The following is a 12,587-nucleotide window of genomic DNA, read 5'->3' on the forward strand; positions in this document are numbered from 1 at the left end:
AAGGGCCCTGGGTAGCAGCTACAGAGCCCAGGAATCTTGGAAGCTTCTCAGCACATTTGGAGCAGATAGCATCATTTTGGAAATTATCCAAACCAAGTGCAAGAGAAAAGCACCGTCCCCAGCTACATTACCTACTGCTGAAGTCAGGTGGTATGACCATTCCCTTCAGCACCCTGCTTGGATGGTCTCCACCATGCATGCCCTTACCTACCTTTGTGGGAAAAAAACCTTGGCCTTCTCTGAAATGAGCTAGGAAAAAATGTGTGTCTCAAACATGCATGTGTCTCAAGGGCTCTCTACTGGAACGAAGCTGCCCAGCCAGTTACGTCTATGTCATCGTTGTGAAAGCAGGGAAGTATTCCACCCACTGCAATGTTTTGCTTTTAATGGGAGAACTTAGCCTAACCCTCACGTTCATTTGAAAGCACTTAAGAGCAGTAGACAGGGAGACAGACTATGACAAATGCATCTGGATGATATAATCTTCCAACAGTGTTTCTACAAAGAATAACAAAAACTATGAGTAAAATGAACCCTTTGGATTCCAGCATCTCTAAGAGAAATTCCTGCACTGAACAAGCAAGAGAAGCAACTTTCTACCTCTCCCAGAACATTACTTGTCATCTTAAAGGGTCCTGAAAATGCAAAAAAACATGAGAAACAGCTGTGCAACAACACACAGCTTAAAGTGAAAAACAACATTTAGGTAACAGAGTGAGAGAGCACCGAGTGCTGTTGAATCTTGCTGCCTTTTGTTGGGTGGTGGGAGGCACAAAGGAGCCTCATTTGCTCTGCTGTGCAGTGGTCAGGCTGTGTGAGAGCGCTGAAGGAAGGAGAGGATCCAGAGGGGGACCGATATTCTGGTGCATAGGACCTTTCACTTACACAGCAGTGCTTTGTATGGGACTGCCCGGAGATCAGCTCTGTGGCCCAGCCCTGCCAGTTTGTAGCTCACAGTCTCACAAGGCCCTGAAAGAATGGTAAGAGATGAACAGAAGAAAATAATATCATTTTTTATGTTTTCACATTTGTTTATACTGTTAAAGTCCACTAGTAAACCAAGAACTCTGTTACAAAATTAAGGACATTATCTTCCCCCAGATTTCTTCAGAAAGTTAATCAGTTTCTTCCAAAAGTGCATCTTCTTTCTGCTAACCAACCGTAGCAAAAACCTGTCAGGCAGTATCCAGCCAAATGTTAATGCTGTTGGAAGCAGGGATAATTATGCAAACAATCACTTCAATGGCCACCGAAGGTGAGTTTTGCATCCAGCCTGAAGACACGCAGGCTATTGTGTTTCTAGCAAAGCGTGAAATTATGTATCAGAAATTAAAATTCCCTTCTAACTTCTCTGTCAGTAAAGGAGATGTTGCTGGGAAACGTGAGAGACCTTTGTTGGCTGTTGAAAAGCTGTAGAAGTTGGTGCAGATCACAGCACGCGAGCGGGTGCACTTCCTGCTCGGGTGAGAGGTTCCTGGTGAGCGTGATGGCTGGGCAGTGCTGCTCGGGCGAGCAGCTCATTGTCTGATGCATTTCGTTGAGACAATCACAGATCATAAGGAAAACGCTGGCACTTAAGACATAAGAGCGTGGTGGCTGTGCAGCGTGTCATTTCAGGTTTCTTCCTCTTGAATATCCTGAGACTTGTTGCCATAATGACTCCTTGCCCTTCCCCCTCTTCAGTTCCTTCTGCAAACTTTATTGAGCCATAACTGGGAGCTTCTCTTCACGTTAGTGCCCTTTCTTTCGACTCTGAATTAATTAAGGGTGAAACTGGAACAGTGACTCACAGCAAAAGAGAAGAGTTTCTTATTAGTAATAAGCAAAGAAGGCCACAAGAATCCGCTGTGCCACAGCTCCAACAATGCTCCCCTTTCTTGTGTCATTCCAACATTGATCATCTCCGCTGACTTCTCTCCAGACACTAATCGCTACACTGATGAGTCCGAATTGGACAGCTTCACTAGTTGGGGGGGACTTGGGGAGAGCTAATCTCCTAAGAGGTGAAAATGCTAATTATATTGGTAATTACTTTAAAGCTCTTATCCCACTTTTGCCAATGTCCATTTCCATGGTAACAGGAGCAGGTACAGCAGCATTCAGCAGCTCAGAGCTCTTGGCTACGCCAGCGGTGGCTGAGGTTGGGAAGACGTTATACAAACTGCATTTATGGGTTTTACAAGACTCAAGATATTTCTCTGCCACAGAAGAGATGTGGCAACTAACTTTATATATATAAAAAAAAGAAATCTAGAAAAAAATAATGAGATTATCTCTTTGTGAGCTGTACAGACTTTTCTAAAGCTTTGATTTTACCCTTAGGTGAGCTGGCAGGTCTTCTAAAGGCTGGGCTCCAGCCAGAGTCCTCAGGGAAAATTCTGTCTGACTCAGCAACTATTTTTTTTTCAGCAGCCTCTTGGGCTGAGAACAACAGCTCTGCCACTTCCTGACTCTTGGGTCTTGTCTGCTAGGCAAATTTCAGAAAAGAAATTCCCACTAGGGCTTCAAGCGTGTCTGAAATTGTAAACAGACTGTATCTGGACTCTTCTGTCATTGACCTGCTGTCAGTGTTAAAATTATTTCAGCAACCATCAGCTGCGGCAAATTCCTAGGTATTTAAGCTTTTAGTATGCAAATGTGTTTTTTTTAATTTATTTTTTTTTTCTCCCACACATTGTAAATACAAATTGTTTATGTATTCTTTATGAAACTGACATGATTTCAGATTGTGTAGACTTGTTATTCATGTGCCAGGCAGCACCAGTGCTCTCCCTGGCATTTCTGTGCACTGCAGTGGAACTTCTGATCTGATTTTAGTCGAGTCGTGAGCAAGAGAAAATCGTAAGGTATTCTACTTTCTGCCTGGGTGAGCTTCAGAGCTCAAAACAAGCTCCAACAAGAGCACACCAACAGTATGAGCAAAAAGTTTTGGCTTTGCAGACAAGTACCTTTATAGGGTGTGTTAAAAATATGATATCATAATGAAATAAGGATCACAAGGATTCTGTAATATTGATTCCTTTTCAATTTTTCTAGAAATTAACATCCAGAAATATTTTTTTTCCTGTGATTAGCACTGGGCTACTTGTAAAAGAAAGTTATTTGGTACTTAATACATTTCTTTTTGTTTGATCTAAATTAAGCTTACTCAGTTGTGCAATTGATATTAAATTTCACTCTTAAGCAAGTCTGCTATGCACAGTAAGATTATATCTATCCTGTTTATCCAAAAAAAGTAAATAAGAACAATAGATTAATCCCAGATTAAAAAAAAAAAAAAAAAAAAAGGAAAAAGAAAAAGAAAAAAAGAGAAAAAGGGTGTATGATAATTTAAGGAGGAACTGGATGGTCATCAGCTTTGAAAATCTGACTTAACTTATGTCAGAATGTAGGACCTTAAATATTTGCATTCATTATATTTATTTCCTTTTAGTCTTGGCTTTACTTTAATGACACAGTATCAGTTTTGTAACTCTACATATTTAAAATTAATGATAGTTAATGTATGGGTGTGTTTTATTTTCCCTAATTTCAGGAAAAAAAAAAAAAGAAAAAAAGAAAAAAAAAAGATTGATTTAAATTCAGAGGACTTTTCCATGCTAAGAGGTATCTCAAAACTGTGAGTTATGATGTCCTCTGCCCAGCAAAACCCTTAGCATACTAGCAAGGATTAAAGCTCAAGTGATGGATCACAAGAAAAAAAGGAGCCTTGGGCTGGCTAGCAAATGTGGGGACAGGAGAAGGAGTCAGAATTGTGGATAAAAGCTTTCATGCAGTCCTCTTCCTATTTTACTGACAAGTTACACGGTTACTAATCGCAGCTAGTCCCTGTATGGGAAAGGGAAAGACACTCTTGTTTGCAGGATGTTTATGCTATAGAGCCAGCCTGCTTTCCTTGGCTCCTTCCTCTTAGTGAAACAAACCATGTTATTGAGTATCAAAGTTTGATGGCCTGTGTACATGGAGACAACAGTATTAGGCTAAAACATCTTGTGCCATCCTCTTGTCCTCGTTTGGCTTCTTGTTATTTCGCTAATGCCCTTACACATGGAGTTAAAGGCTACTCCTGTGCTCTCTGTGTGGTTGCACATTAGCTGCAGACTGCTTTGTTGGGCAGGACATGTCCGTCTGACAAGTGCTCCAGCTCTGTAGGAGTTCAGCTACAGCAGAAGAGGTTTCTCCATTGGTTGTCTTGGTCATAACTTCTTTAAAGAGCTTTTTTTTTTTTTTTTTTTTTTTTTTCCCGGGAAACAAAACATGGGAAAACTGTTTCTTTATAAATCTCCACAAGTGCAAAGACAACAAGTCTACCCTGCATCTGAGCAGACCAGCTGCAGATCCTGATGCTCCATCTCCCAAAAACTCAGAAAACTCTCTGCAGTTGGAAAACAAGCAGGGTAAATGAGAGCGCATGATGTTATTTTACGTCCTCACAGAGAGATGGCTGTCATCCAATTTTCCCTCACAGAGAAATTTAGCAGAGCTTTCGGACCCAGTGTCTCGGGTAAACCAGGGATAGCATACTTAAAAATATCTACATAAAGAAATAGCAGAGTTAAGGATGTTTACCTTAATTGGGTTATACAGAAAACAGAAATGATCTGAAAATGAAATCTGAAAGAAAAGCATTTCTGACTATATAATAATATATAAATACAAGTATAATATATAAGGCTATATAATAAATATAAATAACATATTCTGCTATTCTTCAGTCATCTTCTATGGAGAAGGAAAACAATTACTGTCTGGAGACACAGCGTCTAACAAAACAAGCTTGCATACAGTTGGGTTGGAGGAATGGATGGCTGGTCTGGTTTGACTGACACTTGAAACTTTTGCGCAGAGTATCTGATAATTTGACAGACTTGACTCTGAGTCTCTGTGTTCAAAAGCAGAACTCTTACTTAGAAGTAGAGGAGGCTGATGGAAAGTGGTGGCAATGCAGGACTAAGTGGAGAGAGGAGAGTGTGAAAAGCAAAGATGTGCTTTAGTGAGGTGAAAAAGCTTATGGGCCAGGGGGATGGGAGAAGATAGGACCTCTTCTTAGCATGTGACGCTGAGTTCAGCACTTCAGAGAACAATTTCCTTACACTGGCACTCAGGTGTAAGTTCCCTTCATGGAAACAAACCAATAAATGCTATCTAGACTGATCACAAATGAGTGAGATCTTGCTCTGCCCACACTACAGCTAGTACCCCAGTGAAACGTGATTCCCCTGTTTGTATTTGCATTCATTTGTAGCTCCAGTAATGAGGCCCTGGAGCTGCTGTGTGCTGTTGACAAAACCTGAGCTGCTTCTGTCCTTGAGTTCGTTCTCACAGAATCCTTTTTCTTCCTTTCTTGCCTCCTTGGATGCATGGCATTTTGTACCTTTTAGAGGAAGCTGTGCAACCACCTGTTCTTATTGGCAGGCTGAACTGGCAAAATAATTCTTTCTCATAGGCCTGTAGCTGCTTTACAGGGAAGAAAACAGCAAAACATAGTCATGTTGTGCCCTTACCTACCCCTGAGCAATGAACTGCATCATTAAAGGCTTTTGGAAGGCAGGTGGCATGCCAAAGTCCATGCAAGGGCTGTGCCAAGCTGAATAGTTTTGAATGGCCAAAGAAAGAGTGTGTGATCCTATTTTTGCAGTTCTGCCAGTAAGCTATTACCATAATGTTTAGATGTCACGAGCCTGTGAGTGTGGAAACATATCCGGTTTATCAAGCTGAACCGCCTTTTTGTTTGATTTATCTCTTCTCGTTTCCCTGCTAGGTGTATGCAGTTTGTGGTTTGCCCGTGGCCTTTGGAAGGGAGGAGGGGAGCAGCGCAGCAGCGTTGCTGTCAGCCAGCAGCTCTGGAGGACTCGTTCATCACGTTCCTCAGACCAAAGGTACTGCTATTTCTGTCCCCTGAGGCCAGCCATGCTCTGCTGGTCACACCGCAGAGGCCACCAGGCAGCACCACCGGCAGAAGCGATGCTTGAACTGTGCTTGCTGCTGCAGCCTGACGCTGCACTGGGCCAACAAGCGGCTTCTGTCAGCCACGTTTCCTGCAGGGTTTCGTCAGGAGTTGGCACAAGACCAAGGAGAGTTCAGCGACTTTGACAGGTTCCTCTTACACTACAGTATCTATTATTTGTATTACAATGGCGTAGGTAGTGCTGCTGCACCACAAATACCGAATAAGGGAGGTTCCCTGCCCCAGATGAGGTAGGACCAGAAGCTGGAGGGACTTAGTCTGTGGCAGACAGGGATGCAGATTTCAGAGCTGCTGAACCCTAGGTCAGTGAATTAACAAGATTATCCTTTCACTCTGAGAACAAGATTGAGAGAGATTTTGGTAACATCAGCCTCCAACTAAAGGCTCTCCAACTAAATTACACTGAATTGCCTGGAACTGTAAAAGATTCAGATTTCATACTGCACATACATTTATTTTAAACAACAACAACAAAACACCTCTGATGGCAAAATGCAAAAACACCTCTGGAAATGCCACCTTGTTTGTACAGATACAGCCATGTGTCAATTGTGAGGCTGAAAGTCACACTACTGACTTGTCTTTTATTTTTAATAGCTTCCGTGACATTATGAATACTTTCGTAATTAGAATAACTTGTTCCGTGAAGGAGCAGGTGTCCTGGTACTTAAACACACACTCCTGCCCTAGTGAATTCTTCTGCTTAATGGCATCAGCAACAGCAGTGTGTCCTGATCAACAGCTCTGTTTTTGTCCTAGATGCCACTGAAAGCCAGAACAGGTGGATCTTCTGTAAGCAAGGGTTCTACCCAGATGGGTTTCTTACAAAGGGCTGGGTGCACACAGTGCTGCAGAGCAGTTGCTGGCATTGGGCACTGATGCTAGTCTCAGGATTTCTATTATAAACTTCCCTGACGTTTACGACCTGTCTGTGTGAAGGATTGCTTTACACACAAGCAGTACTTGATGAAGGCGAGCCAAAATAATGAATTGTCTTGGGGAAAGAAAAGGTCACAGACAAGCGCTATGCTTAAAATATATCTTTGGCAAAGAAGTCCAGAAGCCAACACAGTCTTTAGCTGATCTCCCACATAAATAAATAAATAAATAATATATATATATATATATATATTCCACAAACCACAGGCTTTCACTAGATTCTTTTACAGTAGAGGTGGTCCCCCCTACTCCTCCCTGTCACCACCTTTCCCAAGAGACCCATTTCTTTCTTCTGTACAATATTCCCACATACACCTGCATCCTCTATATTTTTTTGGGTCTGCTAAGGATGGAGCAACAGAGTGGCCCCTCAAAGGCCAGGTTCTTGCTGGTGTAGTGGCAAGTCACAGTGCATGTTTGTCTTTGAGTGGGTGGCTCCTTCCTTCCCATACACTGAGGCAGCACCTCAGTGCAGTGACAGAGCTGCCAGGGCTAACAAATCCCCACCTTGTTCCCCTTGCGGCCCCAGAACATGGTGTGTGGGTACCTGTAACTTCATATGGCAGCGTGCTTTCCTGGTCGCCTGGCCTGCAGGTGGGGACACATCCTGCCATGGCTACTTCCATACCCTTGGTGGGACCAAAAGTAATCGTCTATTGGTATGTCTGGATGTGTGCTCAGCATGAGGTGGGGACTTTGATTTGGTCGTGTCAGATTTGAATCCAGTACATGCCATGGCAGAAGCTTTGTCCTTGTGTCCCTCCAGTGTCTCCTTAAAAGGCCCTGTTGGCCTGATGTGGTCTCAGAGTGCCTTGTCTCAGCTCTAGGCACCAATTTTTGAGTACATCGGAGGCTGCATCCAGAAGCTGCCAGGACTGCATAGCACAGCCCTGAGGAGAGAGGGGAGAAAAAAATGACCTAATTGCAATGGGTTTGCTTGAAACACGTGTGTTAAGAATATGAGCTGTGGAAAAAATGTCTTCAACATGTTTGTTGGACTGGATCTGCACTCTCATCAGTATTTGTCACACCGAAGAAGAACACCCATGCTATCCAGTAAAATTAAGTAGTGAGAATAATCTGTCCTACCTCAGCTCTGTAGTACTGCATTGCTGGATTATTTAGCTTATTAGCATGACTTGCATTTAAAGCAAAACTCAGGCAGACAATGACGATGAGGGAACGCAGAGCTGTACTGATGATTAGTGGCCATCTCCCAGTGTTCTGTCTTTCCAGTGCAAGAAACTTCCACTTTCCCTTGGATTTCAAAATTCATTTTTAGTTGCTTGGTCTTACACTTATAGTGTATTATTCTGTTAATTTTTCCCTGACGTTTATAATTTGCCTATATGAAATTCTCTATGCGTCAAAATCAGGAATATACAACATCTAGACAGCCTTAGAAATGTACTTTCTCCCAGAAAAGATTTGACAGATTTGCAGATCGTCCTACCTCAGCACATGGCTCTGTACCTCACAGGACTGGGCTCTGTTGGAGGGGCTGTCAAGCACCAGCACCACCCTTGGGCTACTTCATGCCAGTCCCTGCCTGCTGGCTAAGGACTGGGGCAGGTGTCCCTGGTCTGCTGTGCTGCTCCCAAGCCTTGGTTAGGGTTGGGGTGAAACCTTGTGGCCTGTGCTGGGAGCAGGCAGAAGATGGGCCTGGTGGTCCTGGCCCTTTGATGGTGGAGGCCTTGGGCGCTGCAACGCCCCAGCAACATGGACTTCTGCCCCTAGATCCAGGACTGAGGGGCTGTCCTGGCTGTTGCAACACCTTTTGTATAAACCCTGCCTGTGCTGGGGGTTGGAAAAGCTTCCCCTTCTTTTTACAGGGAGTTTTAGCTTTGAAAAGTGTGAGTCGGCAGAGAATAAAGTATGCAGATCCTGCTACTGTAGCCAAGATTTCTGATGCCAGCTTTTCTGATAAAGCATATATACCTTTAAAGTCTTGCCTCATTATGCTCGTTACAGAACTATTTGCATGGGGAGACTTTGATTCTGCATGACTGGATAAACTGTTGGCACAAAATTTCTTTTCTTCTTTTCCAAGCCATTGTTATAAATGGTATTAGCACTGAATCTTAAATTACCCTGCATATTTGTCTGACAATTCTGTATTGTGTTCTGGTCTAAACATGCCTTACTGCTGGACTTCTTTGTTTGTTTGTTTTCAGTCCACTTGTTAAATTCTCTCTGGAAAATTACACATGAAAAAATGGGGAGAAGAGCCTTAGTTATTTTACATACATAAGTTATTTAAAAATGGAAGATTTTTAGAACACATGTGCCAGAACCAAAGTTCAGTGGGAATGCTGTTATTCATATCTATTGGATTAAAAGAAGTTAAAATATATTTCTGAAATTCTCTAGAACATGAATATGTGGAAAAGGATTATTTCAATAAATTCCCACAATGAGAATGCTTCATAGCTGAAATTAACAAGCAACAAGTAGGAGACAGAGCACTAAAAATATGTATTTACCTGTTTGATTATGGAAAACTCACATACTCCTGAGTATTTTAGGAAAACAAAACATCAAAGTGCTCAGGAGTTTCATTAGCTACTTCAGTTCAGCCCATTTTACTCATACGCAGACTGTTCTCATATGATTGGTTGTTTGCTTATTTAATGCTCACTTCCAGCACACACTTTCCATAAGGTCTTTTTCTCCTCAAAACCAACAAAATACACCAGTGGCATTAATAATGTTCCAAAGATCAAAGAATACCCAAGACTGGTATGAAGGGGAACTTTAACCATACTAAAAATTAATCTGAGGTTTTGATTGATTTACAGTATGACTAGTTGCACAAAGCTGTATCCTTGTCTGACATGGATAGAACATGGTCAGTGTTTATCCCTGTCTTTTGCTTAGCTTCTAAGACCTGTACAAAATACTGCTGTTTGTTCCTGGACGCCAAGTGTAGCATTATTGATGTAGCTAATGGTGGAAACTATACAGTAATACTCACCAGTTAATAAAGCAGAAAAACAGACTAGGAAAAAAAAAAAAAATTCTCACTGCACAAAGACAAAGGAGCAATAAAACATAATGGTGACCTATCTACCTTAGTGCTCCAATCCCTCCTGAACTGAAGTCTAAATGAAGTAGTAAAGTATTAATAGATTATTTTTTTCAAGCCAGTAAATGTTAAAATGTATTTGCAAGTGAACTTTTAGTATTTGAGTGGAGCTGGATGATTGAAAAAAATATTCTAGTGTCTCAATTAAATCTGCAGTAATGCCACAGCATAACAATGATATTCCTTACAGCATTTGTCACAGGTGATACATGGAATGACCGCTGTGTATACTTAAGGTTTGGAATGGGACTGTGCCTGTTTATTGTAATGTTAAACCTGCCTTCCTGTGTCCTAAACACTTTTTTATGAATAACCTGTGAAATCAGATTTCTTGCAATTACACATGAATTTAACTGTATGTTCTGCTTTCTTTCTTCTGATGATCAGAAGAGGAATTCCTGTTCTTACCACGTTACCTAAGCTGCATTAACATACATGCCACAAGCCTGTATTTTAGCCACCGTGAAAGACTTATCAATGATTATTGGTGATAAAATGTGGTTCAAATGCTATATGCATCTAGAAAAAATATTTTACTGGAGAAAATAGTGCTGGGGCTTGGTAACAAGACAAACAAATAGGATGGAATTAATGAGTTGCTTCTGCCTCTTTTCAACATATCATTTAGCACTCTAACTTCTGACTGACTACCCAGCATTTCACAGTCAAAATGCACCACACAAAAGAACTCTAAGCAAATGCAATTATACTTGCACTGCATTATCCCTAGCGTCATTGCACTAGAAAAGCACATCCCTTCTCCATCCTAGCCTACAGAAAATCAGCTCGTTACAATCTAAATATCCATTTTCAGTAACAGTCCTAAACGAGTCTACATTTTGCCAACTAGTAATAGGGTTTAGAGATTCATATTATTTATTGCATACATGCTTATTACTATAATTTTTTAATTTAATTTGAGATCTATGTCAGCAGGAAATTCCCAGCACTAATGGGAGCTCTCAAAATCTCAGGAGCATGGTTTAAATGAGAAAATCCAGCATACCTTTTTTGAAACAAAATCTTAAATGCTAGGAAACATAAGATAAAATTTTTTACATTTCATATTTGTTATGAAAATTTAAGCTAACAATAGTAAAGTAATAATGGTTTGGGGTTTTCTGGATGAACAGTAATGTAACTGATAACATTTTAAACTGGAATTTTGGAAATAAGAGAATCTTCTGATGATTTTACATTGTTCAGAGAGTAGGCTAGTCTATCACCTTTTCCATATGAAGTTATCTGAGTTGGAGGGATGGTTGTTTTTAACAAGATCTGGCTGCCATTTTTAGAACTTCTTTTGAGAACATTTTTTTTTTTATTTTTAGAGAGAAAGAAACTTGAACATACGATAAAAGTTCATCTTTGACCTTTGTTCTAGTATATTCACCAGATCTGTCAGTTTTTGAACTTCTGCATTTGCTCCTCTTTCCCTACACCATCAAGCTGCTGCAAGGCAGTAACTGTTTTCTATAAGCACATGACACATGCAAAACTTTCTCTTTCTTTTTCTATAAAATAATAATATATGCTGGAAATAAACAGCAGATTGAATTCACACAGCCACAGAGCCTTAGAAACTCAATGTTTTCACTCAAGACAGTTTTCTGTATTGTATAAAATACACAGATACAATGATCTGGTGTTTTTTTGCCATGGGATGTCCCATGTGAGAAATAACGGTGGTATGTTATAGGAAGATTGAAGGGGACAGACAGGCTAAACTTGTGTGATTAAATCAAGATCATTTTTTTCACTGCTGTGTTTACTTTGTGCTTTTGTAACTGAAGTCTGACATCTATGCAAAAATGCCAGAGTGTCGGGGAGGGAAACAGGAAAGGATTTCTGTGTATTATTCCCCCCAAAGCACTAGGAACTCATTTTCATTTAGGTTTGTATTATGTAAACTTCTATCAATGGAAATGGAAATTTATACAAAACAAATATAGACTGTTTCAGGTTGTATAATAACTGCACTGTGACTTGTCAACTTTTAATATTTTGATCAGCAAAGTTCAGCAAGCAGTAGTAGTATAGCACAGACTGAGCATAGACAATGGATTTTACAATGGTATGTAGCATTAGCGGCCTCCTTCAGAAAGATTCTTCTCTTTAAAAAAGGTCACTGTCAGCTTCAATATTAATGAAAATGTTCCATAAAAAACAAACCAGGTTTGCCAAAATTTCAGACAGAAAGGAATATTTCCATTCTTTTTTCGACTTCTTTAAACACAACCAATTAATTAAAAACAAACAAACAAACAACAACAACAAAAAAAACACAGCAAAGCTCACATGAACTGAGTCATTTTTTAATTATTCAGTAGTCAAGTAATGCCAAATGCAAAAAGTGTGCAAAACATAAAAAAAATACACGTATCTCTATATGTTTACAGTTTACTACTTCAGTCCCTTACAAGGCTGCAAGTTACATACAGAAATAAGATTATGTGCCAAATGATTCATCTGATTGCCTCAGCTCTACACTTTCAGCAAACAGAAATTATACTTAACACCTGGCTAATTAATTTCAAGCATGAGAGAACAACTGAAATATATTCCAGTTTAATTCTTTAAACTGGGCACTTGATT

Source organism: Netta rufina (assembly GCF_964035555.1).
Source record: "Netta rufina genome assembly, chromosome: Z".
NCBI classification, from domain to species: Eukaryota; Metazoa; Chordata; class Aves; order Anseriformes; family Anatidae; genus Netta; species Netta rufina.